Source organism: Bos taurus, chromosome 20 (genome assembly GCF_002263795.3).
Source record: "Bos taurus isolate L1 Dominette 01449 registration number 42190680 breed Hereford chromosome 20, ARS-UCD2.0, whole genome shotgun sequence".
In the NCBI taxonomy this organism is placed as follows: domain Eukaryota; kingdom Metazoa; phylum Chordata; class Mammalia; order Artiodactyla; family Bovidae; genus Bos; species Bos taurus.
In genome coordinates this window covers 56,878,945-56,906,352 of record NC_037347.1, presented here as the reverse complement: position 1 = coordinate 56,906,352, position 27,408 = coordinate 56,878,945, and the positions used below count along the sequence as shown (strand labels likewise).

Genomic DNA, 27,408 nt, shown 5'->3' with positions numbered 1-27,408 from the left:
AAATTCCATGGATGGAGGAGCCTGGTAGGCTGCAATCCATGGCGTCGCTGAGGGTCGGACACGACTGAGAGACTTCACTTTCACTTTTCACTTTCATGCATTGGAGAAGGAAATGGCAACCCACTCCAGTGTTCTTGCCTGGAGAATCCCAGGGACGGGGGAGCCTGGTGGGCTGCCATCTCTGGGGTCGCACAGAGTCGGACATGACTGAAGTGACTTAGCAGCAGCAGCAGCAGTAGTGGTAAAGAATCCTCCTGTCAATGCCGGAGACTGGGGTTCAATCCCCGGGTCGGGAAGATTCCCTGGAGGGGGAAATGTTAACCCATCCCAGTATTCTTGCTGGGGAAATCCCATGGTCAGAGGATCCTGGCAGACTATGGTTCATGGGGTCACAAAAGAGACACGACTTAGTGACTAAATAACAACAAATTTAGAAATTGGGAATTTTTTCTCACTTGATTAGCTCATCAAATGTCTTCCTTCTTCCCTTAACACTGTATCTCCACATAACATCTGAGACAACAATGGTTTCACATTAATAAAACTTTTTATCAGACATCCATTTTTTGCCTTAAAGAAATGCCTTCTTCAAGAAAGGGCAGTAGTAATCTCCTTTTCTGAAGATATAAACATCAAAACATTCCATTTTCTACTTTGGAATTCAGTCACATTAACAAGGATTTCTTACTTAGGGAAATATTTTTCCCCATATAAAATTTGCTAATATAAGGACTTTCCTGGTGGTCCAGTGATTAAGAATCTACCCTGCAATGCAGGAGGTGTGGGTTCCATCCCTGATGGGGGAACTAAGATCCACATGCCACGGAGCGACTAAGCCTGAGCACCACAACTACGCAGTCCGTGCCCTAAACTTGCTGATGTATTCCAGATGTGTATCCGCGAATGCTCCAGCTTTTGGCCCACAACTGAGAAGTGACTTGCTTTAGTTCTGTTTGAGATGGGTATTGTTCCAGCTTACTGAAACAGAAATGACAGAATGCCCACTTGCTTTCCACTTGTATGCTATGTGTAGCAATCAAAGAAGCAGTTACACAAGGCATATTGAATTCTTTTCAGCTTAAGACATGCAGTTCACACGTCTCCCTGTCTGAGGCACAGCTGTGTGGGACAAACGATTGGGTACCTCAGATGGTTTTACAACGTACCTTACCAGCTCTCCAAGTGTGGCAAGCGCCATGTTTTTGGTAAGCGGTTTAATGTCAATCTAGTCTCAGTATGGATGAACACATTTCCTTTGAGAACTTGTCTGCACTGACTTAGCGGTGTCTTTGGGTCTAGGAAAGCAATCATCCAGAGAAGAAAATTTTGTTTTTCACTCATACATGATGGTTTTCTGAGGTTCATGTTTATTTTTTTTATCAAGTGCTTTGAATAGATAGAACTAATTTTTTTTATTTTTTTTTTTTACATACATTTGGTTAGAAAAATATTTTGTTCTTCACGTGTCATTTGGACTTGCTTTTGTGGAAAAACAAAAACAAAAAGCTGTTTGCATTCATGCTAAGTCACTTCAGTCGTGTCCGATTCTTTGTGACCCCATGGACTGTAGCCCCCCAGGCTCCTCTGTCCATGGGATTCTCCAGGCAAGAATACTGGAGTGGCTAGCCATTCCCTTCTCCAGGGGATCTTCCTGACCCAGGGATTGAAGCCAGCTCTCCCACACTGCAGGCGAATTCTTTACCATCTGAGCTATTATTACCGATATGACTGAATCGTACATTTCATGCTACATCAAGGTTATCCAGACACCTGGAGAAAATTCCACTTCGTTGTAAGTAAAAAACCAAGCTATCCTACAATCAGGTTCTACAGCACAGCATTAAGTATCTGTTGCCTTAGGGGTGTTTCTCACTTTTTAAATGAAAATGCCTGATAAAGACACTTGTATATTTTCATTTACCATTTATTGCCGATGACTCAGAACTCTCTTCTCCTAAAATGTCTTTGGTTATGGGAGGGAAACGTTGGCTACTCTGTCTCTGTTGTTTCCTAGAGAAAACGGATCCTTTATTTATATCACTAACCCACTTCCATCTCTAAATTGTTCTGCTTGTAATAGATACATTGTCCTTTTCATGTTTTGCATGTTAAGTACCTCATTCCTTCACAAACAGTTGAAAAGGACTTAGGCACCTGGAATTCTGTTCTTTGAGGAGGAAAATTAAAAAGAGAGACAAAGAAAGAGGAAAGGAAAAAAGCTAGTCTGAGAAGTGTTTAAAGCTCCAGGGGTGAGGAAAAAAAAAAAAAAGAGGTGACAAAATAGAATTTAGTGAAATGTTTAATGCATGTTGACTTGCAGAGTGAAATGGACATTTGAGGAAAACAAAATTGCAGAGAAGTGGAGATCCTTTCAGGGCAAGAGAAGTGGAGATCCTTTCAGGGCAAAGATTCGGGGTTTTTCGGGATCCCTAAACTACCTGCCTGAGAACCTACAGGGTCCAGGGCCCCAGCTGGCCTGCTGACTCAGAAGAGCTCAGAGGAGACTCAGAAATTTGCATATCCATCACTTCCCACGTGATTCATATACACGATGGGGCCTGAGAGCTGCTTATATATTCAGTCTAGAGCTCTGAAAAGTAACACTAGGCCGACCCCCACCTGTCTGGATGGCCTTTAGTTCCACAAATAACGAAACCTAATATATCTCTCCCTTACCTCTCCCACTGCTGTGAAGGGCAAAATTCTGTCATAAAACATGACAGAGAGAATTCAGTATCTTTCATGCCTCCCCTCCATGCCTCGGACAGCCTCTTCCCTCCCAATTCCCCAAAGAACATCCAGAAGTTTTTTTGAAAAATAAAAATGAGATCCTCTTACTTCCCTGCCTAGACCCCTCTGGTAGCTTCCTGAAATACTGAGAACAAGATCCAGATACGTCTGCCAAAGAACACAGGACCAAACCTCTGCCCACCTCCCTGCTCCAGCCTCATTTCACACCATTCTCCCCTTAATTTTTGCTCATCATTTTCCCGCCACAGATGCCTTCTTTCAGAACCCCAGGAAACCTATTTCTCCCCAAGGACTTTTGAGCTTGTCATTGAGTGCTCTAAACTTGAGAGGGAGAGTAAAGTCAAAAAAGAGCTGTACTCTTCTCCAGACACTGCGCTGAGATCTGCTCCTCCCTTCAAGTTAAAACAATGCCAGACAGTGCTCTTAGCTTTCTGTTGTTCAGTCACTGAGTTGCATCCGACTCTTTGTGATCCCATGGACTGCAGCACGCCAGGCTCCTCTGTCCACAGGATTTCCCAGGCAAGATGCTGGAGTGGGTTGCCATTTCCTCCTCCAAAGGTTCTTCCCAGCCCAGGGATCAAACCCATGGGAACGTGTCTCCTGCACTTGTGGGCGGATGCTTTACCACTGAGCCACCAGGAAAGCCATTTTCCAAATAAAGAATGTGTTCTCACTGCCAATGTTCACACTGCCTAGTCATCTGTTCCTCTGCAGAAATCAGCCCTTCCCCTTCATTTGCCACTCCCCCATCCCAACTTCATTTCACCTCCTCCCCTGCAGTGGCATCTGGCCTCTCTGGTTGGGGACAGTGGGGAGGAATTTGCGGGAAGGATGCTATGACTGGTTTACAGACCTGTGTAGCCCTAGCTTGATATATCTCTGGCTTTCAAATACCCTCTGTCAAGGCTGACACTCAAGTGTTCACTCTTCCTTGCAGGCTCAACATATGTTCTTCAGAGACACCCCCATCACTGCCCACCACAGCTACCTCCTTGCAGCGCTGCTCCCTGATGTGAGCCATGCATTCCTTTTTGGTTGTTGTCTTTTTTTATTCTCTCTCTCTTTTTTAAATTGGAGGATAATTGCTTTACAATGCTGTGCGGTCTCTGCAGTATCGCAAAGCAGAGCAGTCATAATTACACATATATATATATATGTGTGTGATATAGCCCTTCCCTCTTGAGTCTACCCCCTCCCCCACCCCACCCCTCTAGGTCATCATAGAGCACCAGGTTGGGCTCCCTGTGATATGCAGCTCCCACCAGTTATCTATTTTACTCATGACAGTGTATGTATGTCAATGCTACTTTCCCAACTTTCCTACCCTCTCCTTCCCTCGCTGTGTTCACAAGCCATGCATTCTTGAAGCAGCTATTCAGACCTGTGTCCCCTGCTCCCTGATCCCATGCACACCCTTGGGATCTTCCTGTCACAGGCAGGCACACAGGCAGCCTGTGGGTGAAGGTCCTCCCAGACCTGTCCCACCCTGGTACCACACTGAGCTGCCCTGGTTTGCCCTCCTCCCTCTCCTTTGACTCTGCCAAGGTCAGTTTCTTCCCTAGCCAGCTTCCTATCTTCAAACTTTTCCAGCCAAAACTTGGGCAATCCATTCTTTGTCACCCGAATCTCAGATTCTCCAGAAACTTCCGTTACTTTTCTTTGATGGTAAGTTGGTCTCTGCACTTCCATAAGCAAGTCCTGAAAGAGGGAATATAATTTCAGTTTTCCTTGCTTGCAAACACCCCTGTCCCCCCTCTACCCTCACAAAAAATGTTCAATTGCTGCCTCTTGCATGTGACTTAGAGGAAGGACCAGATGATTCCCTTCTACCCACAGAGAAAGAGAAAGGAAGTACCACTACATTTTCTTCCCACACTTGAGAGCCTGTTGCACTCAATGACTTGAGCAATTTTTCAAACAAGCTGCTTGTATGAGTGACTCGCGCACCTCCTAGCAAGTCTGGTGGGGGATTTTCTAGTATCTGACTTTAGAACCCAGGGAGATGTTATCACCCACTACTCTGAGCTTTGAGAATTTAGTCACCCTATAAAGAAAACCCGAGGCTATTCTGTTTTGATTGCTTTTGTTATCCAAGCGGTAACTTATAGCAGCATCTTATTCATTTTTGCAATTCTGTGGACTGACTGACCTCAGCTAGGTAGTTCTTCTCTTCTGTATCAATTGTGTCCATATTCACTTGGTCGCATTCAACTGGGTTGGGCTGGAAAGCTGATGAAGTCTTCATCCAGATGGTGCTCAGGGTAGCCCCTTTTGTAGTCTGGGCTTCCAAACACCATGGCAGGTTCAGAGTAGTTGAACTTTGTAAAAAGCAGCTGGCTTCAAAGAGGGAAAGCAAAAGCTACGAAGCTTCTTGAAAAATAGGCTTGGAATGGGTGACTCTATGGGAGGTAGCCCACCAGGCTCCTCTGTCCATGGGATTCTCCAGGCAAGAATACTGGAGTGGGTTGCCATTTCCTTCTCCAGAGGATCTTCCTGACCCAGGGATCGAACACGCATCTCTTGCATTGGCAGGTGGACTCTTTACTACTAGTGCCACCTGGAATGGGCACATCTTTGCATCCACCAGTGAAGGAAAGGAAGATTGCCTCTGGATAGTAGGAGGGGCTTGCCCATAGGAAGGGAAGGAATTGACAGAAGCCATCTCTGGAGACTGTTCCTCATACTGACCTCTCTCCTGGAATATTATTTCCAAAGATCTTAACATGGTCACTGGCTTCCTTCTCAGCATTCAGGTCTCAGCTCAAATGTCATCAGGCATCCCAGGTGGCTCAGTGGTAAAAGAATCCACTTGCCAGTGCAAGAGACACAGGGACATAGGTTTCATCCCTGGGTCGGACAGATCCCCTGGAGTAAGAAATGGCATCTCACCTCAGTATTCTTGCCTGGAAAATTCCATGGACAGGGGAGCCTGGCTGGCTAAAGTCCATGGGGTCTCAAAGAGTCAGACACAACTGAACATATGTGTACATGCTAAGTTGTTTCAGTCTTGTTGGACTCTTTGTGACCTCATGGACTATAGCCCACGAGGCTCCTCTGTCCATAGGATCCTCCAAGCAAGAATCCTGGAGTGAATTTCCATGCCCTCCTCCAGGGGATCTTCCCAACCTAGGAATCAAACCCAAGTCTCTTACATCTCTTAAGTGTCTCCTGCATTGACAGGGGCTTCTTTACCACTAGCACTACCAGGGAAGCCCACAACTGAGCATGCACGTGTGCAAATGTCATCACTGACTTTCATCATCAAGATCATCACCGACTCTACTCATTTCACATAAACCTACGGTCACTCTGCATTTACCTTCTTCATTTCATTTCTTTGTTTTTGTTTATTGTATATTGCCGTTGTTTATGAGATATTGTTTATTTATTTGTATTAATATATTGTCTCTTCTTAACCTCCCACTCCCCATCATAACAAAAGCTCCCAGAAAGAGAGGAGCTTGGCTTCCTTATTCTCGCAGTTTTTTCATCATCTAAAAAAGAGAAAGGACTCACTAACTCATTGTGAATAAATTAACACCTAGCTCAGCTCTACCATGTTCAAAGCCAGCTCTCAATAACAGTGGTTGATGGATGCAAATGTCTTTATATCTATCCAAGATTTCCCGGGGGTGTAGCATTTTAGAACATTTTTTTTTAATTTCTGGAACAGTAGAGACAATTTCTCAAAGTTTGATATAAAATCAGTATTCTGACTCCAATAACACTTTGGATTTCTTCTGGATAAAATGACCTCAGGTTTAATACAACTTCTTAATTTCAATAAATGGCTAAATAGAATTTTATTTTCCCTGGGAAAAGTCAAAGGAAAATATTAATGTTACCGCTTTTATTTTCCTTCTCATAATATTTTCATGTTGTAGTAAATCAACATCATTATGGGGCCATTCCTTAGGGTGGAAACCTACAGTGTTTATGCCATTATTTTTATTAGGATAATAGCTAAATGTCCTGAGCACTTGCTTTTTTCCAGGAACTGTGCTGAGTGCATCACACAAACCAACTCTTGGGTTTTCTAAACGTACTGACTGAAAGGGTCTTCTGTGGTCTTTGTGGCAGGTGTCTATAAGCTTCAGGAACATGCTGTTAACAAATACTATTACCATTTGAACAATTTCTCTGCAAACTCTATAAGACAGAGGTACTTTGATATATTGCTTTTTTTATTACAGCATGGTTGCTGTACAATATTATGTGTTACAGGTGTAAAATATAGTGATTCACAGTTTTTAAAGTTATTTTAAGATAACTTTAAAATAACTGTATAGTTATAAAATATTGGCTATAATGCCATTTATAGTTATTATAAAATATTGGCTGTATTTCCCATGTCTATTTATCTGCTGATAAACACTTAGGTTGCTTCTGTATCTTGGCATTTATAAATAATGTTTCTATAACATTGGAGTGCAGGTATCTTTTTGAATTCATGTTTTTGCTTTTTTCAGATATATACCCAGGAGTGGAATTGCTGGGAGGTAAGTAGTTCTGCTTTTAGGTTTTTGAGAAACTTCCATATTGTTTTCCACAGAGATTTCACCAATTTATACCTTACCAACTGTGTATAATAGTTCCTATTTCTGCATATTCTTGCCAATATTTGTGTTCTTTTTGATGATAGTCATTCTGATGGGTGTGAGACGGTATCATATTGTGGTTTTGATATGCATTTCCCTGATGATTAGTGATGTTGAGCTCCTTTTCATGTGCCTCCTGGCCATCTGCATTTCCTCTTTGGAAAAATGTTTGTTTAGTTATTCTGCCCATTTTTAATTGCATTGTTTGTCTCTTTTGACGTTAAGTTGTATGAGTAGTTTATATAGGCTGGATATTAATTCTTTATTAATCATATCATTTGCAAATATTTTTTCCTATTCAGTGGTTGTCTTTTCATTTTGTCAATGATTTCCTTTGCTGTGCAAAAGTTTTAAGTTATAAGGTCTCCCTTGTTTATTTTTGGTTTTATACGTTTTAAGAGTGGTTACACCTACGACTGAGTGACTTCACTTTCACTTTTCACTTTGATGCATTGGAGAAGGAAATGGCAACTCATTCCAGTGTCCTTGCCTGGAGAATCCCAGGGACAGGGGTGCCTGGTGGGCTGCTGTCTATGGGGTCATACAGAGTCGGACATGACTGAGTTGACTTAGCAGCAACAGCAGCAGCAGCAGCAGCAGCAGCAGCAACACCTACCCAACTGAAGATATACCCAACTAAATGCAGAGTCCCAGAGAATAGCAAGGAGAGATAAGGCCTTCTTCAATGAACAATGCAAAGACATAGAGGAAAACAATAGAATGGGAAAGACTAGAGATTCTCTTCAAGAAAATTGGAGATATCACAGGAACATTTCATGCAAGGATGAGCATGGTAAAGAACAGAAATGGTAAAGACTTAACAGAGGTGGAAGAGATTAAGAAGAGGTGGCAAGAATACACAGAAGAACAGTACAAAAAAAGGACTAGATAACCCAGATAACGATGGTGTGATCATTCATCTAGAGCCAGACATCTGGAGTATGAAGTCAAGTGGGCCTTAGGAAGTATGACTACCAATAAAGCTAGTGGAGAGATGGAATTCCAGCTGAGCTGTTTCAAATCCTAAAAAGTGATGCTGTGGAAGTGCTGCACTCAATATGCCAGCACATTTTGAAAACTCAGCAGTGGCCACGGGACTGGAAAAGGTCAGTTTTCATTCCAATCCCAAAGAAAGGTAATGCCAAAGAATGTTCAAACTACTGCTGCACAATTACACTCATTTCTCACGCTAACAAAGCAATGCTCAAAATTCTCTAAGCTAGGCCTTAACAGTATGTGAACCAAGAACTTTCAGATGTACAAGCTGGGTTTAGAAAAGGCAGAGGAACCAGAAATCAACTTGCTAACATTTGGTGGATCATAGAGAAAGAAAGGGAGTTCCAGAAAAACATCTACTTCTGCTTCATTGACTATACCAAAGCCTTTGACTGTGTGGATCACAAAAAACTGTGGAAAATTCTTAAAGAGAGGGAAACACCAGACCATCTTACTTGTCTCCCAAGAAACGTATATGCAGGTCAAGCAGCAACAGTTAGAAACGAACATGGAACAACGGACTGGTTCCAAATTGGGAAAGGTGTACGCCAAGGCTGTATGTCATCACCCTGCTTATTTAACTTCTACACAGAGTGCCTCATGCAAAATGCTGGGCTGGATGAATCTCAAGATGGAATAAAGACTGGCAGGAGAAATATCAATAGCATCAGATATGCAGATGATAGATACCATTCTAATGGCAGAAAGAAAGGAGGAACTAAAAAGCCTCTTGATGAAGGTGAAGGAGGAGAGTGAAAAAGCTGTTTTAAAATTCAACATTCAAAAAAACAAAGGTGATGGCATTCAGTCCCATCACTTCATGGCAAATAGATGGGGAAAAAGTAGAAGCAATGACAGATTTTCTCTTCTTGGGCTCCAAAATCACTGTGGATTGTGACTGCAGCCATTAAATTGGAAGACACTCGCTTCTTGGAAGGAAGGCTATGACAAACCTAGACAACATATTAAAAAGCAGAGACATCACTTTGCTGACAAAAGTCCCTATAGTCAAAGCTATGGTTTTTCCAGGAGCCCTGTACAGATGTGAGAGCTGGACCATAAAGAAGGCTGAGCACCAAAAAACTGATGCTTTCGAACTGTGGTGCTGGAGAAGACTCATGAGAGTCCCTAGCACAGCAAGAAGATAAAACCGGTCAATTCTAAGGGAAATCAACCTCAATACCCATTGGAAGGACTGATGCTGAAGCTGAAGCTCTAATACTTGAGCCAACTGATGTGAACTGCTGACTCACTGGAAAAGACCCTGATGCTGGGAAAGACTGAGGGCAAAAGAAGAGGGTGGCAAAGGATGAGATGGTTAGATAGCATCACCAATTCAGTGGACATGAACTTGGGCAAACTCCGGGAGATGGTGAGGGATAAGAAGGCCTGGTGTGCTGCAGTCCATAGGGTTGCAAAGAGTCGGACACAACTTAATGACTGAGCAACAGCAACCCCTATGCTAGAGAAGCAATGTTATAATACATCTTAGTTAAAGATAAGACTCAAGAGCATTTCTTTCTTACTTTGAAGTGTTAGTCAACTCTTGTCCCCAAAATAGTGTCTAACTACTTCATCAAGACATACTAATTTTATATGAGTTTTATCTGTCTCTATTAAAATTGCACTTGTTTAATGGCATCTTTCTATTGTATAAAGGGGTAGGGATAATTGCAAACTAATGTTTTATGTTTTATTATGTACATCTGCTTATACCTTAAATAAATAACAACTTTTGAATGTGAGTCTGTAATTATATGATATGCTTCATGCTATTCTAAAAATCAGTTTTTATTAAAATCCACCCAAACCATGTAAATGTCTTTTGACTTTCCCAGTGGACCAATTTGCATAGGCTTTTCACAAACACTAACTCATAAGGCATAAAACATTTGGAAATATGCCCATTCCGTGGTTGCCTCTCAATGCCCATAACCTAGCTGACTTCCCTGCTGAAAACTCCTGTCTCAAGATTACTGTTCATTTAATTGATGGCTACTGTCTTCATTACACAGCTGTTAGCCCATCAAGAAGATAGTTAATGAACTTGGCAATATACATTGCATTAACTTTTTGCCCTAAGGTTAATCATGGGCTTATTTTCAAATGTGCTTTTGATGTGCTAAGCTTCCCTAATAAATATGATTAAGTAAAATAAGTTGAGAGGAAGAACATCAATTCAGTGAAGATTGCTTAACACTGGGCAGCAGGTTTGTATTTGAGTAAAGGAAAATTTAGTGCCTGTGCTCCGTGGCTCCCAAAGAGTATTTGGCTGTGACCCAGATACTGAGCTTTACCTTCATTGAACCAAGCCAGGAACTCTGATTTATACACCAATATGATGTTCTTCAACTGAGTACTATTCAGGGCCTTATTTTTGCATACACCATGCTCTTTTCTCTTTTTTCTATACATCAAAACAAGCATTATAATTTTTGGCTTATTTATAACCCAAATAAGCATTATAATTTTTGGAGTAATAATAGAGGATATTCTAAGACTCAATCAGTGATGGGAATAAACAATATTAAAATAGTAGACTCTTAAGAAAAAATATTTTTTATTAAAGAAACATTCTCCCAAGCATTATAAGTAAATTTACATTAAATATTAAACCTTTCTAAAGTAAAATCTATTTGCCCACTTTTTTCAAAAAAATAAAGAACAATGCAGTGTGCCCTTGTTGTTGCTACTACAACTACTTTTGTCAAGAATGTCCTTCTCATATCCATCCTTCTGAGTCCTCTTCTCATTTTAGTCTTTACTGACTGATCCAGTATTAGCTTAAAATCTAGAGATAACAATAAACTATATGGCATATCAGATCAGATCAGATCAGTCGCTCAGTCATGTCCGACTCTTTGCGACCTCATGAATCGCAGCACGCCAGGCCTCCCTGTCCATCACCAACTCCTGGAGTTCACTCAGACTCATGTCCATTGAGTCAGTGATGCCATCCAGCCATCTCATCCTCTGTCATCCCCTTCTCCTCCTGCCCCCAGTCCCTCCCAGCATCAGGGTCTTTTCCAATGAGTCAACTCTTTGTATGCGGTGGCCAAAGTACTGGAGTTTCAGCTTTAGCATCATTCCTTCCAAAGAAATCCCAGGGCTGATCTCCTTCAGAATGGGCTGGTTGGATCTCCTTGCAGTCCAAGGGACTCTCAAGAGTCTTCTCCAACACCACAGTTCAAAAGCATCAATTCTTCGGCACTCAGCCTTCTTCACAGTCCAACTCTCACATCCATACATGATCACAGGAAAAACCATAGCCTTGACTAGACGAACCTTTGTTGGCAAAGTAATGTCTCTGCTTTTGCATATGCTATCTAGGTTGGTCATAACTTTCCTTCCAAGGAGTAAGTGTCTTTTAATTTCATGGCTGCAGTCACCATCTGCAGTGATTTTGGAGCCCAGAAAAATAAAGTCTGACACTGTTTCCACTGTTTCCCCATCTATTTCCCATGAAGTGATGGGACCGGATGCCATGACCTTCGTTTTCTGAATGTTGAGCTTTAAGCCAACTTTTTCACTCTCCACTTCCACTTTCATCCAGAGGCTTTTGAGTTCCTCTTCACTTTCTGCCATAAGGGTGGTGGCATCTGCATATCTGAGGTTATTGATATTTCTCCCTGCAATCTGGCATATAGGGTTTCCCAAATGGCACAGTGGTAAAGAATTTGTCTGCCAATGCAGGAGACAAAAAAGATGTGGATTTGCTCCCTGAGCTGGGAAGATCTCCTGTAGAAGGAAATGGCAGCCCACTCCAGTATTCTTGCCTGGAGAATCCCATGGACAGAGGACTCTGGAGCGCTGCAGTCCATGGGGTCACACAGAGTCAGACATGACTGAGCACATACATGCACACACATGTGATGTGTAGAACAACAAAGACTCTACAAGTCAGTAGAAACACATTTTGTGATATAATTTCCTTATTTTATTTTTCTGTAATCTTATTAAGAAAAAATATTCTTGGACTTAAATTTTCTATCATTTGTCCAGGTCTAAAATGATGTTTTTAAAAAACATTTTGATACAGTTGCATTAGTCACTTTCTCCTGTGCCAGTTAAAATCCCAGAGAGACCATAATGATGACATCAGTCTGGGAAAGACGGCAGCCACCATTGAAGAGAGAAATTAGTTTATATTTGAATGGCGTCCTTTTTTTTTTTTTTTTACAGCACAAAATTAGTCCTCTCTCTCCTCTTAGCACAAAATGTACTTGCTGGGATAGAAAAATCCCATTCAAGTTTCCTGGACTCAGCCTTCCATCTGGTTTAGTCTTGGCTGAAGGAATCACAGAGCTGGTCTCCTCTTGGCTTAGAAGATGGGAGGGCAGTTGCTTCTACTTCTCCAGTGGCTTCCTCCTCCAGGTGTAATCTCCATTTGGCCCATTGCTTTGAGAATATGGGTTCCTTTTCTTCATTAAATGATAAACTTTAGGTCTCTGGAGTACTTTTAAGAGAAGTTGTTGTTTTCAAGAAAACACAAAATAATCTCGAGCCAAAATACTCTTTCTTTAGATTTCTACAAGAAGGGGAATTTCTTTAGATTTCTACAAAGTTTTGTTTTCAAAGCCCTCATGTTCAAGACAGTAAATATTTTCTAATTTCTGTAACAGCTACACAAAATATTATTGAGCCAAAGTACAATATCTTTAGGTTTTTACAAGAAAAGTAATGAAACTACAAAGTTTCTGTTTTCAAAGCCCTCATGTTCAACTCAATAAATACTTAAAATCTATAAAGCACTGTACTAATGAGAAGACTGGGATTAGAAGAGTTGTTAAGATCAAACTGAACACTGAAAGCGAACTAAAAGTCCTATTTCTGCCTTCCAGTTGCCAACATCTTGTTGAAAAGACAATGACATGTTCTAATAATCTGGTACAAACTGACTTATGTGAAGTGGTGCAAAGGAAGCTCAAACTCTTTGAGGGTGGTAGGAATGTGGGTATCTGGGAAAGCCTTTTGACATTCAGTTGAAGTTCCAAGATCTTCAACAAAGTAAAAGAGTGTTACAGACCCAAGAAGGAACTTGCACCAAGTCCCAGCAATATAAGGGCTCAGATTTCATTCTAAGAAGGCTACCATGAGGGATGTGCAAAGGATGTGACGAGAGGAAGTGGGAGATAAAACTATAAAAAGGTGGGATGACTTATCTTTTTGTAATTTTTTTTGTCACTATTCAGATCAGATCAGATCAGATCAGTCGCTCAGTCATGTCCGACTCTTTGCGACCTCATGAATCGAAGCACGCCAGGCCTCCCTGTCTAGCACCAACTCCCGGAGGTCACTCAGTCTCACATCCATCGAGTCAGTGATGCCATCCAGCCATCTCATCCTCTGTTGTCCCCTTCTCCTCCTGCCCCCAATCCCTCCCAGCATCAGGGTCTTTTCCAATGAGTCAACTCTTCACATGAGGTGGCCAAAGTACTGGAGTTTCAGCTTGAGCATCATTCCTTCCAAAGAAATCCCAGGGCTGATCTCCTTCAGAATGGACTGGCTGGATCTCCTTGCAGTCCAAGGGACTCTCAAGAGTCTTCTCCAACACCACAGTTCAAAAGCATCAATTCTTCAGTGCTCAGCCTTCTTCACAGTCCAACTCTCACATCCATACATGACCACAGGAAAAACCATAGCCTTGACTAGACGAACCTTTGTTGGCAAAGTAATGTCTCTGCTTTTGAATATGCTATCTAGGTTGGTCATAACTTTCCTTCCAAGGAGTAAGTGTCTTTTAATTTCATGGCTGCAGTCACCATCTGCAGTGATTTTGGAGCCCAGAAAAATAAAGTCTGACACTGTTTCCACTGTTTCCCCATCTATTTCCCATGAAGTGGTGGGACCGGATGCCATGATCTTCGTCTTCTGAATGTTGAGCTTTAAGCCAACTTTTTCACTCTCCACTTCCACTTTCATCCAGAGGCTTTTGAGTTCCTCTTCACTTTCTGCCATAAGGGTGGTGGCATCTGCATATCTGAGGTTATTGATATTTCTCCCCTGCAATCTTGATTCCAGCTTGTGTTTCTTCCAGTCCAGCATTTCTCATGATGTACTCTGCATATAAGTTAAATAAACAGGGTAACAATATACAGCCTTGACGAACTCCTTTTCCTATTTGGAACCAGTCTGTTGTTCCATGTCCAGTTCTAACTGTTGCTTCCTGATCTGCATACAAATTTCTCAAGAGGCAGATCAGGTGGTCTGGTATTCCCATGTCTTTCAGAATTTTCCACAGTTGATTGTGATCCACACAGTCAAAGGCTTTGGCATAGTCAATAAAGCAGAAATAGATGTTTTTCTGGAACTCTCTTGCTTTTTCTATGATCCAGCGGATGTTGGCAATTTGATCTCTGGTTCCTCTGCCTTTTCTAAAACCAGCTTGAACATCAGGAAGTTCACGGTTCACATATTGCTGAAGCCTGGCTTGGAGAATTTTGAGCATTACTATTGGAAGTACATAAATATATATTCCCTTTCCAGAATGTGTCATACTGCCATGACACTATCCAGAATCCAGAAAATGATGCCAAACAATTCATGTATTTCCCTTGACAATGCTTCATCCTTCAATAAGTCTATCTCAGAGGGTCCCAAGTCAGTCTCTCCTCTTTAGCTACTGGTACCTTTTCTCTTCAGTATGATTTTCTGGATCAGGGGCCAGCAAACATTTTCTGAAAAAGGACAGATGGTAAATATTTTAAGTTTCACATGTCAAACGTTCTTTATCATAGCTGAAAGCACTCATAAGCAATAGGTGAGTGAATGGTGTGGCCAATAAAACTTTATTTTAAAAGCAGATGGCAGGCTAGATTTGGACCATTGGTTGTAGTTTATGGACCCTTGTTCTAGGTCCCTCAATTTCTTTGTCTCCTCTAAAGAATCTTAGTTTTTCTACTCTCTGTCTTCAGTCAAAACTGTTAGGTATTGGAAATAATCAAATTTCCAGTCTTGGTAAATCTGGGGCAGGACCATATTTTGGAGGCAATGATAGAAAGGATGGTCTTTCCTTGTCTGAGCTTCAAGATGAAGGATCTAGAAGACAAATCTTTTAGCACAACCATAGGGTGTTATTGTTTGAAGTGTCTCTCTTTTTTAGTTTTACCAAAGGCATCTTTCTGCTAATTTAGCTCCTTTGAGCCAGGACCTGAGAATGAAACTAGATGTGCAATATATTCTAAGAAGGAGGTCAGCCAGAAGAGGAAAGATGGAAAATGAAGAAAAATATCATTTTACTACATTTTGTAATCCTCAAATCTTGCTTTTGAGTGTCCACTCTTTGTCAAACCACTAATTTTCCTTTAATTTAACTATTTAACATGGGATCCAAAAAAATAAAAAATGAATCATTTCAAATTAGTCTACACACAGTGGGAAAATCCACTGGAGGTTGTTGATCAGGAGAACAATGTGTTCAGAATCTTTTAAAGAAAATGTAATTCCGCTAACAATGTACAATGAAGAAGACCAGTGCATTTTAATAAAAAGTCTGAGTGGTTGGCAAGGGTTGGAGGGAGGGAAGAAAGAATAAGCAGTGAAACTATTCTGTGTGGTATTATAATGTGGGAAACATGTCATACCCATAGAATACACAACACCTGGAGTGATCCCAATGTAAACTGTGGATTCTGGGTGACTGTGCATCCATGTATATTCACCTGTTGTAACAAATGTATTACTCTAATGCAGAATTTGATTATAAGGGGAGATTGTACTTGTGTCAGGGGAGAATTTGCATGAGAAATCTCTACTCAATTTTACTGTGAACCTGAAACTGCCCTACAACTTTAATTCTACTTTAAAAAGTCTCTGACAAGAAATAATCCCAGATTTAACTTGTCAGATGACATATATAAGTACCATTTATGGCCCTAGAAGGCACCCTTAGTAAGCCCCCAAAGATAACATCTCCAAAAGGCACAGTGGGGTTGGAAGAGATATAAGGTGTTTGCCTTGAGCTGTAGTCTAGACAGAGTGCCGTGCTGTCAGTCAAGCTCTATGCAGATTATTCTTTCCAAGATGACTGCAACAAGAGCTCTCAACCCACTCTTCTTCTTCCTATGGCATGCTGTCACTCCTAGTAGAGAGATATGTGTTTATTTTTCTCCCCTAGAACCTGACAACACCAGAATTGATGCTGTGGAACTTCCAAGGTTAGGACATGAAAGTCTATATGGATTTCACTTGGTTCTCCTGGGACACTTGTTCTGGAACTTAGCCACCTTGCTATGAGGAAATGGCAAGACCACACAGAAGCCAGGTATAACTGTCTGGCTAAAGCTCCTGTTGAGGTCCCAGCCAGTAGCCAGCATCAACCTCCTGATATATGAGTAGCTGACTCACAGAGTAACTCTAGCCCCAAACATCACCTGCTACAACAGCATGAGGAGTCCCCAGTCCCAGGCAAACACTGCCTAACTGAGCCCAGTCAACACCCAGAACAATGAGAGAAAATAATACAGTCATTTTTATTGCCTGGATGTGATTCCTCACTTGGCAACAGACAACCAATGAAGTACAAGGTGTACAAAAAGAAAGGTCCAACTGGGTTGTTGTTGCTCCTTAAATCAGTAGAATGAGAGTGAAAGTCACCCAGTTGTGTCCAATTCTTTGCGACCTCGTAAACTATAGAGTCCATGGAATTCTCCAGGCTAGAATGCTGGAGTGGATAGCCTATCCCTTCTCCAGCAGATCTTCCCAACCCAGGAATTGAACCAGGGTCTCCTGCATTGCAGGCGTATTCTTTACCAATTGAGCCATCAGGGAATCCCCCTTTAAATCAGTAGAAAATAATAGCTAATAATATCATGCCTAGCTCTTATGTTCACTTTTTAATATTTCAATCAGTTAGTCCAAAATTTCTTTAATGACCACCATGTTGCCTGTTTTTCCTAAATGTGCTACCAGGATTGACAAGATCCTGCTTTCGCCAAGGCAAATGGTCTACGTGAGCCAGAAGCCTGGGAACATACACATCATGTTCAAATGACCATCCATGTATTTAATTTAAAAACAAACAAACAAAACATTGCTCATTACTCCACAGGTACTAGGCTGATAGAATCAAGCCACAAGATATCACAAGACATCAAACCCTAGAGATACAATGCATTTTTAATTTTGCAAAAATTGCATTTTTATCCCTAATGTATTAATTCATTTTTTACTTTTGTAACTGATGCTGTTACTTATCTCCTGGGATCACTGCAAATCTTGATAAGGCCCCGTGGCACTTACTTTAACCTAATTATAGCAGCGATTCCAGCAGCCTATCATTCACTTGGATGTGAAGAAATGCATGACTTAACAGGGTCACATTCCTGGGCTAATTCCACTCTTCAGTCAGCCATGAGGCAGCTGCTTGAGCATGTCTGAGGATGTAGAATGTGGCCACTCCTGATTCCATGCCAACATCCGCCCCCTTCATTCTCTGCAAACAAAATTCTCTCCTACTTAAGGGCAAAGAATAGTATCACCTCTCTGACTTCTGCCGTCCATTCCTTCCTCTAATTTGTATAAGCATACTCCTCACTTCTTCTCTCCTCTCCACCATCTCAGAATACTGTGTATTCTCTGCTTCAAATCAAAATCTTCACATCTTTCTTCTTCAGCCTAACACTTTCCCCATCTTCTCAGAGACATTCTCCAGAAATAATTCTCTCTTTTCTATATCTTCAGTCTCTTCCTCTTTCCTGACTCTTGATCCTCTGCCTACAAAATTTTAAAAAGACTTTCCCATTCTAAAGATTAACTCTTCCTGGCCCTTTTGTCTCTTTAGATACCTTCCCTTTTCAATCAACCTTTTAGAAAATGTCAATATTTGGTTTCCCTTGCCCAATTCCTACTCATTCCTTGTTCTAGCACCATCTTATTATTACCCACATCATTTGAGTTGTTGGGGTTGCCAATGATCTTCTGAAATTATTTCAAGCCTTATAGAACTTGTACTTTGTAAGTATTTAGAGATTCTCAGCCATTTCATCCTTTGAACATAACATAGCTTCCCTGTTTTCCACATCACTCTTTCCTAATTTTGACTTGTCTTCCCTGCCTTCATTCCCTCCTTCCTTCCTTCTTCATGTTTCCTTTTCTCCATCCTTCTCTCTCTTGCTCAACAATATATAGGGTCTTGTATTAGTCAACTTAGGCTGCCATAAGAAAATATTTTAGATCGAGTCACTTGGAAATTTATTTTCTAAAATTTCTGGAGGCTAGCAGTCCCAGATCAAGGTGCCAGCTAACTTAGTTCCTGGTGGAGTTTCTCTTTCTGGCTTGATTATGACCATCTTCTCACTATGTCTTCACACGAAATTCCTCTGTGCATGTGATAGAGTAAATAAGAGATCTCTCTCTCTCCTCCTCCTCTTATAAGACCACCAGTCTATCAGCTTAGGGCCCCACCCTTATGAACTCATGTAACCTTAATTTTCTCCTGAAGATCTTATCTCCAAAAATAGTCACACTGAAAGTTGGAGCTTCAACAAATGAATCTGGAGAGGAGACATAATTCAGTCCATGGCAGGCATAATCTGTGGCATGAAAAGTAGGCAGCGGCTCACAGTTCCAGGCTGGCTTGCAGCCTGGGCACCTCACTCTTTCCCCGCTGTGGCCCCTACTGAGTTGCTGGCATTTACTTTCACACCTGTGGTTTCAGAATCCCAAGATGGATGCTACATCCTGAGAGGTTTTCCTTGAGAGGCAGAAACCAGGCCAACAGATGCACCAGGTCCATTTCTTAGGATAAAGAAAAATAATAGCAACCCTCGGACTCCCTTCATTTCTTCCTACCCAAAACTGCCTCACATCGTATGGACCACCACATCAAAGGCAAAGGGGGACTGGTTTAGTCTAATCAACATCCACTTTCAAGACGACCCATTTCAAGATGACTGCTAGAGCTGACTGTGATGTTTCCTCATGTAGCCCCCTTCCTCTGTCCATAAAATCTCTTGCCCACTGATTGTCAGTGGGAAGAGGAGTCAGCCTTTGGACAGAAGTCTTTTCCCCAATTTCTGCCCCAAGTTTCTGGCATTAGAGATAAAGCAAACTTTCTTTTCCACCATCCTTGCCTCTTTATTGGCTTTTGAGCAGCAAGCAGATGGACACCACTTTTGTTTACAGTATCACATTTAAACTCATTTTGACTGAGTTGAGTGAAATTTGCTTTGCTTCTAAAAACATGTGACTTTCAATGAAATTACTGCAAATAAAAAAATGAATAAGTTATCCCCTCTAAGTTCTTATTTTCATTCCATTATTGACCTCCTTCTTGCTTTGAGAGTTTTGCACTTGAAATTATTCTCTTTAACCATAAATTTATCTCACCTTTCTCAAGGTATGAGGATGAATGCACCTTATTTATATGGTGTTTTACCATCTGCAATGTCCTTTCTGATCTATTTAATTACATCTAAGCCACATGTTAATCTCATGAGGCAGATAAACCAGAAATAATTTCACAGATGAGAAAACTGTCACCTTTACCAAGATCACATGATTAGAAAGTGATAAAACCAGCACAAGATACAGTATCTTCTGATGTGTAGTCTACTGCTCTTTGAAACTTGGCAACCATTTCAAGCTCAAAAATAAACCTCCCTCTGCCTTTTATAAAACAACATTAAGATTGCACTGGGGGGTTTCCTCGTGGCTCAGTAGTAAAGAATCCACCTGATAATGCAGGAGCCATGGGTTTAAGTCCTGGGTCAGGAAGATCCCACATTCCTTGGAGCAATTAAGCCCTTGCACCACAACTATTCAGCCTGTGCTCTAGAGCCTGGGAAGCACAACTACTGAAGCCTGTGAAGCCTAGTGCCTGAGCCCCCCGCCCCCTCACTGCAGCTAGAGAAAAGGCCAAGCAGCAGTGAAGACCCAACACAGTCAAAGATAAATTTCAAAAAATTGCACTGGGATGTATAAAATTGCTTGTATACTTTTGATCATTTCTTTCTTTTTTTTTTTTTTTTTGCCATTTCAGTTTTGAAATGGCAAACCTTGGAAGGCTATCTAAGGTTTATACAGCAAAAATGTTACTCCTCAGGACTTGGGGAAGTCTAGTCAATATTGTTAAAGTAGGGGGAAAAAACCTGTTCTTCATGGAATATTCATAAGACAAATGAATTTTTAAAACTCGCAAAACTGGCTGAGCTATAACCTCACCAGTGATATTTCAAAACATGTTAGAGGTCTCCTGCTTGTGGCCATAACAAAATAACTTGTACCAGACTGATCTTCTCATCATAGAAAACTATAAAACGGAACAAAATATAGGAAGTGATTATTTTTAGATGTTAGACAACAGGCAACACAGATCCATTGGTCCCCCAGGGGAGTCAGGGAGCCTTCAGCCAAGCATCATAGTTAATACCAGCTGTCTCCTTGGAGGCATTTGGAGGCAGGGAGTCGCAATAGAGTGCAAGGGTCTCACTGGGCGGAAAAGGAAGATATCATAGCTCTGGGCTTAAGAGGTGGTTGGAAATTATGGGGCAAGAAAGAAGAAAAGAGAGTCATACAGAAATAAAGCTCCAGAATGCTGCGTGTGGTTACCTTTATTCTTGGATGCGAGACAAAACTGTATGCATAGGGCAGAATTCTTAAGACAGGGTAAAAAACAGCTATCGAAGATAGAGAAGTTACTGAGGAAATTTGAGTTGAAAAACTATTAGACCTCACCTAGTCTGGGATACACTTGAGTACTGACAATCAGAGTAGAGACATCTCATTAAATATCCCTTACATTCAGTGGATACCCAGAGAAGGTCATGCTAATCTCATTTCACAGTAGAAACTATTGTAAGTTGTCCTCAACAAGGGCTTCCCTGGTAGCTCAGACAGTAAAGAGTCTGTATGCCATGCGGGAGACCTGGGTTCGATCTCCAGGTCAGGAAGATTCCCTGGGAAGGAAATGGCAACCCACTCCAGTACTCTTGCCTGAAAAATTCCATGGATGGAGGAGCCTGGTGGGCTATAGTCCGTGGGTTGGAGAAGAGTCGGACATGACTGAGCAACTTCACTGGTTCACTGCTGCTGCTGCTGCTAAGTCGCTTCAGTCATGTCCGACTCTTCGCGACCCCAGAGAAGGCAGCCCACCAGGCTCCCCCCTCCCTGGGATTCTCCAGGCAAGAACACTGGAGTGGGTTGCCATTTCCTTCTCCAATGCATGAAAGTGAAAAGTGAAAGTGAAGTCGCTCAGTCGTGTCCGATTCTTTGCGACCCCATGGACTGCAGCCTACCAGGCTCCTCCATCCATTGGATTTTCCAGGCAAGAGTACTGGAGTGGGATGCCATTGCCTTCTCCGTCTGGTTCAGTGGTCCTTAACAAAGCATAAAAATTGTCCTTGAATGAGTAAAGCTTAAGAAAATTAATTATCTGTCTGCTGGAACAAAATTCAATATTTTACTAAAGAAGAGTGTAAAAGCCAGCTGTTTGGCAACATAGCACCCACAGTATTCAGTATATAACAAAACATTACTAGACATTGTGAAGAAACAGCAAAATATGATGCAGAACCAAAAGAAAAGTCAGTTAACAGAAATGTAAATTGTTTATTTTTAGCAAAATGATATAAATCTCATGAATCTTTGAGTGTTTGAAAAAGCCTTGTCCAAAATAGATAATGGCATAAAAAGAAAAAATTTAAAGAAATCAGAAAAAAAGAAAAGAGCCATTGTTAACCTCATTAGAAGCAATGTATGTCAGACTACATTAGATTGACATCTTTAAAGTACTGAAAGGAAAAACTAAACCTAAAATCTTGTAAAAATATCCCCCAAACATGAAGGAAAAATAAAGACATTTTTAGGCAAACAAATACTGAGAGAATCTGTCACCAGCAGGCAAACACTACAAGATATATTAAGAGAAGTTCTTCAGACTAAATGAAAAAGGATTCCAGATGGAAATTTGGTCTACACAAAGAAAGGAGAGTGCCAAAAAAACTAAATATGTAAATAAATATAAATTATTTTCTCTTTTTGCTTAATTTCAGAGAAAAATGAAAGTATACTATTATGAGCATTTATATGTAAATACTTGTAATTTTATATATCAAAAAAAAAGAGAAGGAAAGAGGCATAGCTGACAAAACAGTAGAAGACATAAAATGGAATCCTTAAAAACTCTTAATCCAAAAGAAAGCAAGAAAGAAGGGAAAAAAAGACAAAGATCTAATGGGATAAAAACATAGCAAATACAAGATGACATATTTAAATACAACTGATTATTTGGTAAGTCCATGAATTGACACTGGACTTTAATTAAAAGTAAAGGATTATCAGACTGAATTTTTTTTAATGAATATATGGTTTATAAGAGAGAAAAGCACAGAAGAAGGTATATCTCTTAAATTTTCATCAAATGACTGTTGAGTAAGCTATATTAATCTCAAACAAATTATACTTCAGGACAAAAATGTTTTTAGAGATAAAGAGGGACATGCTATAATAAAAAACATGGTCATCAAGAAGACATTAAAATAATAAATGTGTATATACCTAATCAGAGAAATTCAAAATGCACAAAGAAATAAACTAATGTAACAGAAAGGAGAAATAGGAAATGCTATAACTGAAGTTTTAGATATCAGTACTCCTTTCTCAGTGATAGAATAAGTATACAAAATGCTCTGTGTGGATATAGAAGACTTGAATAGCATAATCAATAACACAACAAACACAACACATGTCTTTTCCAGAGTGATCATGCAGAATTCATCATAAAGACCATATGCTAAGTCACAAAACAAACTATAAGAAAATTTATAAAATTGAAATCATACAGGGTACATTCTTAACAACAAAGAAATTAAATCACAAAATGATCAAAATACAGACATCAGAAGACTCCCAAATATTTGGAAATTAAGAAAGCCATGTCTTAACCCATGGTTCAAGGAAAACTTTAGAATGTATTATCAAATGAATGATAATAAAATTATCACTATCCAAATTTGGGGGATCCAGTGTTTGGCAGAAATTATATAGCTCTGTATGGTTTCCCTGGTGGCTCAGTGGTAAAGAATCCATGCGCAATGCTGGAGCCTCAGGAGACATTGCTCGACCCCTGGGTCAGGAAGATCCCCCAGAGGAGGGCATGGCAACTCAGTCCAATATTCTTGCCTGGAGAAACCCATGGACAAAAGAGCCTGGTGGGCTACAGTCTATAGGGTTGCAAAGAATCGGACACAACTGAAGCGACTTAGCATGTGTGCATATATAAAAAACAGAAAAGAATTAAAATCAATCATTATTGCTTTCACCTTAGGAATCTAGGGAATGAAGTCTAAACCCAAGATAAGCAGAAGGAAGGAAACAGTACTGGTAAGAGTGGATACTAATGAAATAGAAAAATGATGAATAATAAAGAAAATCCTGAAATCAAAATTTGGTTCATTGAAATGTTAACAAAATCAATAACACCTACCTTAACTAAGACACAAACAGAGAAAGCACAAATTACCAAGAAAAAGAGAGAACATCAGGGATGATCCATAGACATTAAAGGAATAATGACATTTATGAATCACTTTATATCACTGAATTCAACAATGTAAAAGGCAAATTCCTTGAAAGACACAAATTACTAAAACTGACATAAGAGGAAAGAAAATCCAAGTAGCCCCATAATAAAGACATGTATTTTTATTCAGAAACCTTCCCAAAGAAATCTCTAGATAACTTCATTCATGAATTCTACCAAATAATTAAGGAAACATAATATCAATTTTCCAAAATGGATTAGGGTTCAGAATATGGTTTTTGTCTTTATTCTTTGATTTTAAGAGTAACTCACTGGTTTTAGAGATTGACCCCATCACTAAATGATATGACAATCATTAAAATCTTAAAAATTGGGTTGCGGAAATAGATAAAACTAAATTAGAAATCTAATTCAAAACACCAATGTTTGTCATTCTTTCCTAAGCTAGGCATGAAGCTGAGGGGACTGAGAGTTCTGATAGGTTTTACCATGCTCTGCCACAGTTACCCTCTGCTGACCTGAAATGATCCAAGTAGTCCGCCTCATTTTCCTATTTTCTCTTTCACATAAATTTGCTGTATCTACTTTCTCTTCTCTCATTCCCAGGCAAGAAGCCCCCAACTCAGTCTGGATGCATGCAGAAGTAGCCAAGGAAGCCAGGAAGCCAGCATGGCCAAAGGCAGAGAAATGAGAAAGCTGGCATGTAAAGAACTGTAAGAGGTTCCTCCATATCGAACCAAAAAGCAATGGGGCTGGGACAGCAGGTCAGAGATCACAAAGTGAATGTGGCATGCTCCTTAGGATTTTATCTTCCAAAACAGGAAGGATTGCAAACATGATTGCAAACATGATCAAATCTGATTGATTGCAAACATGATCAAATTTTAACTGTGCAAATATACTCCAGTCATGCATTGGAGAGAGGGTAGATCTGTTCATCAAACATTGCAATAGTGTAGTGCAAGACAATGAGGACCTGGTTCAAATTAGAAACAATGGAGTACAGGAAAAGGAATACTTACGGATACAGGGGCAGAATCCAAGGGACACAGTGACTGATTTAACATCTGGAGTGAGAAAGAGGAAGGAGTCTAGATGATTCTAAGGCTTCCTGCTCAGGGGGCTGTGTGAATAGTATGTCCCTCACTAAGATGAGGTCCCAGTAGTGGACTAGGAAGTTACTATGCTTGCTGTTGTGAATTAATGAGGCTCACTCGTTGGAAGGAAAGTCATGACCAACCTAGATAGCATATTGAAAAGCAGAGACATTACTTTGCCAACAAAGGTCCGTCTAGTCAAGGCTATGGTTTTTCCACTGTCCATGTATGGATGTGAGAGTTGGACTGTGAAGAAAGCTGAGCGCTGACGAATTGATGCTTTTGAACTGTGGTGTTGGAGAAGACTCTTGAGAGTCCCTTGGACTGCAAGAAGATCCAACCAGTCCATCCTAAAGGAGATCAGTCCTGGGTGTTCATTGGAAGGACTGATGCTGAAGCTGAAACTCCAATACTCTGGCCACCTCATGTGAAGAGTTGACTCATTGGAAAAGACTCTGATGCTGGGAGGGATTAGGGGCAGGAGGAGAAGGGCATGACAGAGGATGAGATGGCTGGATGGCATCACCTACTCAATGGACATGAGTTTGAGTGAACTCCGGGAGTTGGTGATGGACAGGGAGGCCTGGCATGCTGCGATTCATGGGGTCACAAAGAGTCGGACACGACTGAGCGACTGAACAACAACAAAGGTGAAATGTGAGATCTGATAGGCACTTGTATATATCCTGCACTCGGGAGAGAAGACTGGAGACTGCTATTTGGATTTCCTCAGCACATGAAATAATGTGCAATCAAGGCATGCATCAAGTGAGGAAAAAGACTTATGTGACTGTTGAAGCCATGTGAGGAGATGAGATCTCCAAGATATAGAAAAGGACATTACATAAGAAATGTCAGAGGAGATTTTCATGTTATATCATTTCTGTGTAAGCAAGCTACTTTCCTTGTTCCAGATTCAAGTTCCTAACTCTGACAAGAATTAGTGATTTCAAGGATGACATCTTTTAGCCCCAAAGGAAGCTATTTGAACAATAGAAAATCTGATAGTGATTATCTCTTGATTATAAAATATTAGGGGAAAAACTTTCAATGTACATGAACTAATGATGGTGGTTCTCCTCCAACCTATGAATTTTACAATAGACTCCATCTCCTCTACAAATGCTGCATGCAGCACTGCATCCTTCCAGTCTCCCACTGTTACAATGTTGTTTGTTGACGATAATATCCCACAGAGTTCTGTAAAGCTATAATGCAGTCTTCGGAGAAGGCAATGGCACCCCACTCCAGTACTCTTGCCTGGAAAATCCCATGGACGGAGGAGCCTGGTAGGCTGCAGTCCATGAGGTCGCTAACAGTCGGACAGGACTGAGCAACTTCACTTTCACTTTTCACTTTAATGCACTGGGGAAGGAAATGGCAACCCACTCCAGTATTCTTGCCTGGAGAATCCCAGGACAAGGGAGCCTGGTGGGCTGCCGTCTATGGGGTCGCACAGAGTTGGACACAACTGAAGCGACTTAGCAGCAGCAGCAGCATAATGCAGTCTTATAGCCACTCTTCAACAAGACCCTGTCAATAACCTGATAGTAAAGTCAGAGTGAGATTTACTGTGAAGCTGTTGACCCTTGGCCTTGTGTTCTTTTTTATAGTATTGCTGTACAGTTTTATAGTATTTGCAAAGGTAATGTATTTTTATATTCTTTTGTCAAAGAAGTCCCCCAATTACATAAGCTACAACACAACTATAACACCCAGGTATAAGGACTATAATTCAAATGTTATAGAAAATAGGTTAGTAAAAATTAATCTGATTTTTAAAAATTAATTCCAGTAATTCACCTGGGAACTGGTTTTCACCTTAGTCTTCTCATGTTAGGATCTTTCCCACTACAGCTTGAGTTCTCCACCCAGTTCGCACACGTGAGTTGCCCAGTGGACATCCAGGGTTGAGGATCACTGCCTTACCACTAACTTCTGTTAACACTTCTTAAACACAAATGAACAATTTGAAAAAATACATTCTTGAGGAAATTTCCCCAAAGGATGAACAGTGGAACAAAGATATGAAGTCTTTGCATTTATTTCTCAAGTAATTGGTTCACTGACAATTCAACTGTGCCAAGTATTATGAACATTTAATCATAAAAAGGTAGGTTGTTCTTTCTTATCTGGAGAAATTCTAATATGGCAAACAGACTATATTTGTTCAGCAATCAGTTATTGATATTTTCTCTGACTTCAAGTGCATAATTAAGTATCCAGCAAACCTGTGTTCTAATCTACATAAGTTTGAACTGAATTAATTTATTCAGGTTTTATTCAATTGCTCTTTAAGCCTTCCATCAAGGTCACCACCCATCTTCAGCTCATTGATGTGTTGTCTCTTGCCCTACATTATAGGTTTGAAGGAGAAAAGCATTTCCCTCAACAGTTGAGCTTTGGTTAGCTTCCATAGCTTAGTTCAAGCCTTAACATTGCTTATGAAAGCTACTTCTTCAACCTATCTTTTCAACAATTCACT

The 27,408-nt window shown here is 40.6% G+C and overlaps 1 long non-coding RNA gene across 3 annotated transcripts in view; it reads left to right on the top strand.

The window, feature by feature from the left end:
* The window catches only part of LOC112442963 (uncharacterized), a 159,994-nt gene that overhangs the window by 46,150 nt on the left and 86,436 nt on the right, over positions 1-27,408 (top strand). The window contains exons 4-5 of one of the 3 annotated variants that reach the window (XR_009491987.1): positions 7,221-7,250; positions 24,433-25,371. This is a non-coding gene — a long non-coding RNA (uncharacterized lncRNA). Of the gene's footprint in view, positions 1-7,220; positions 7,251-16,461; positions 16,791-24,432; positions 25,372-27,408 lie in introns of those variants that run through there. The other 2 variants (XR_009491988.1, XR_003031189.2) reach the window with 2 other exon arrangements.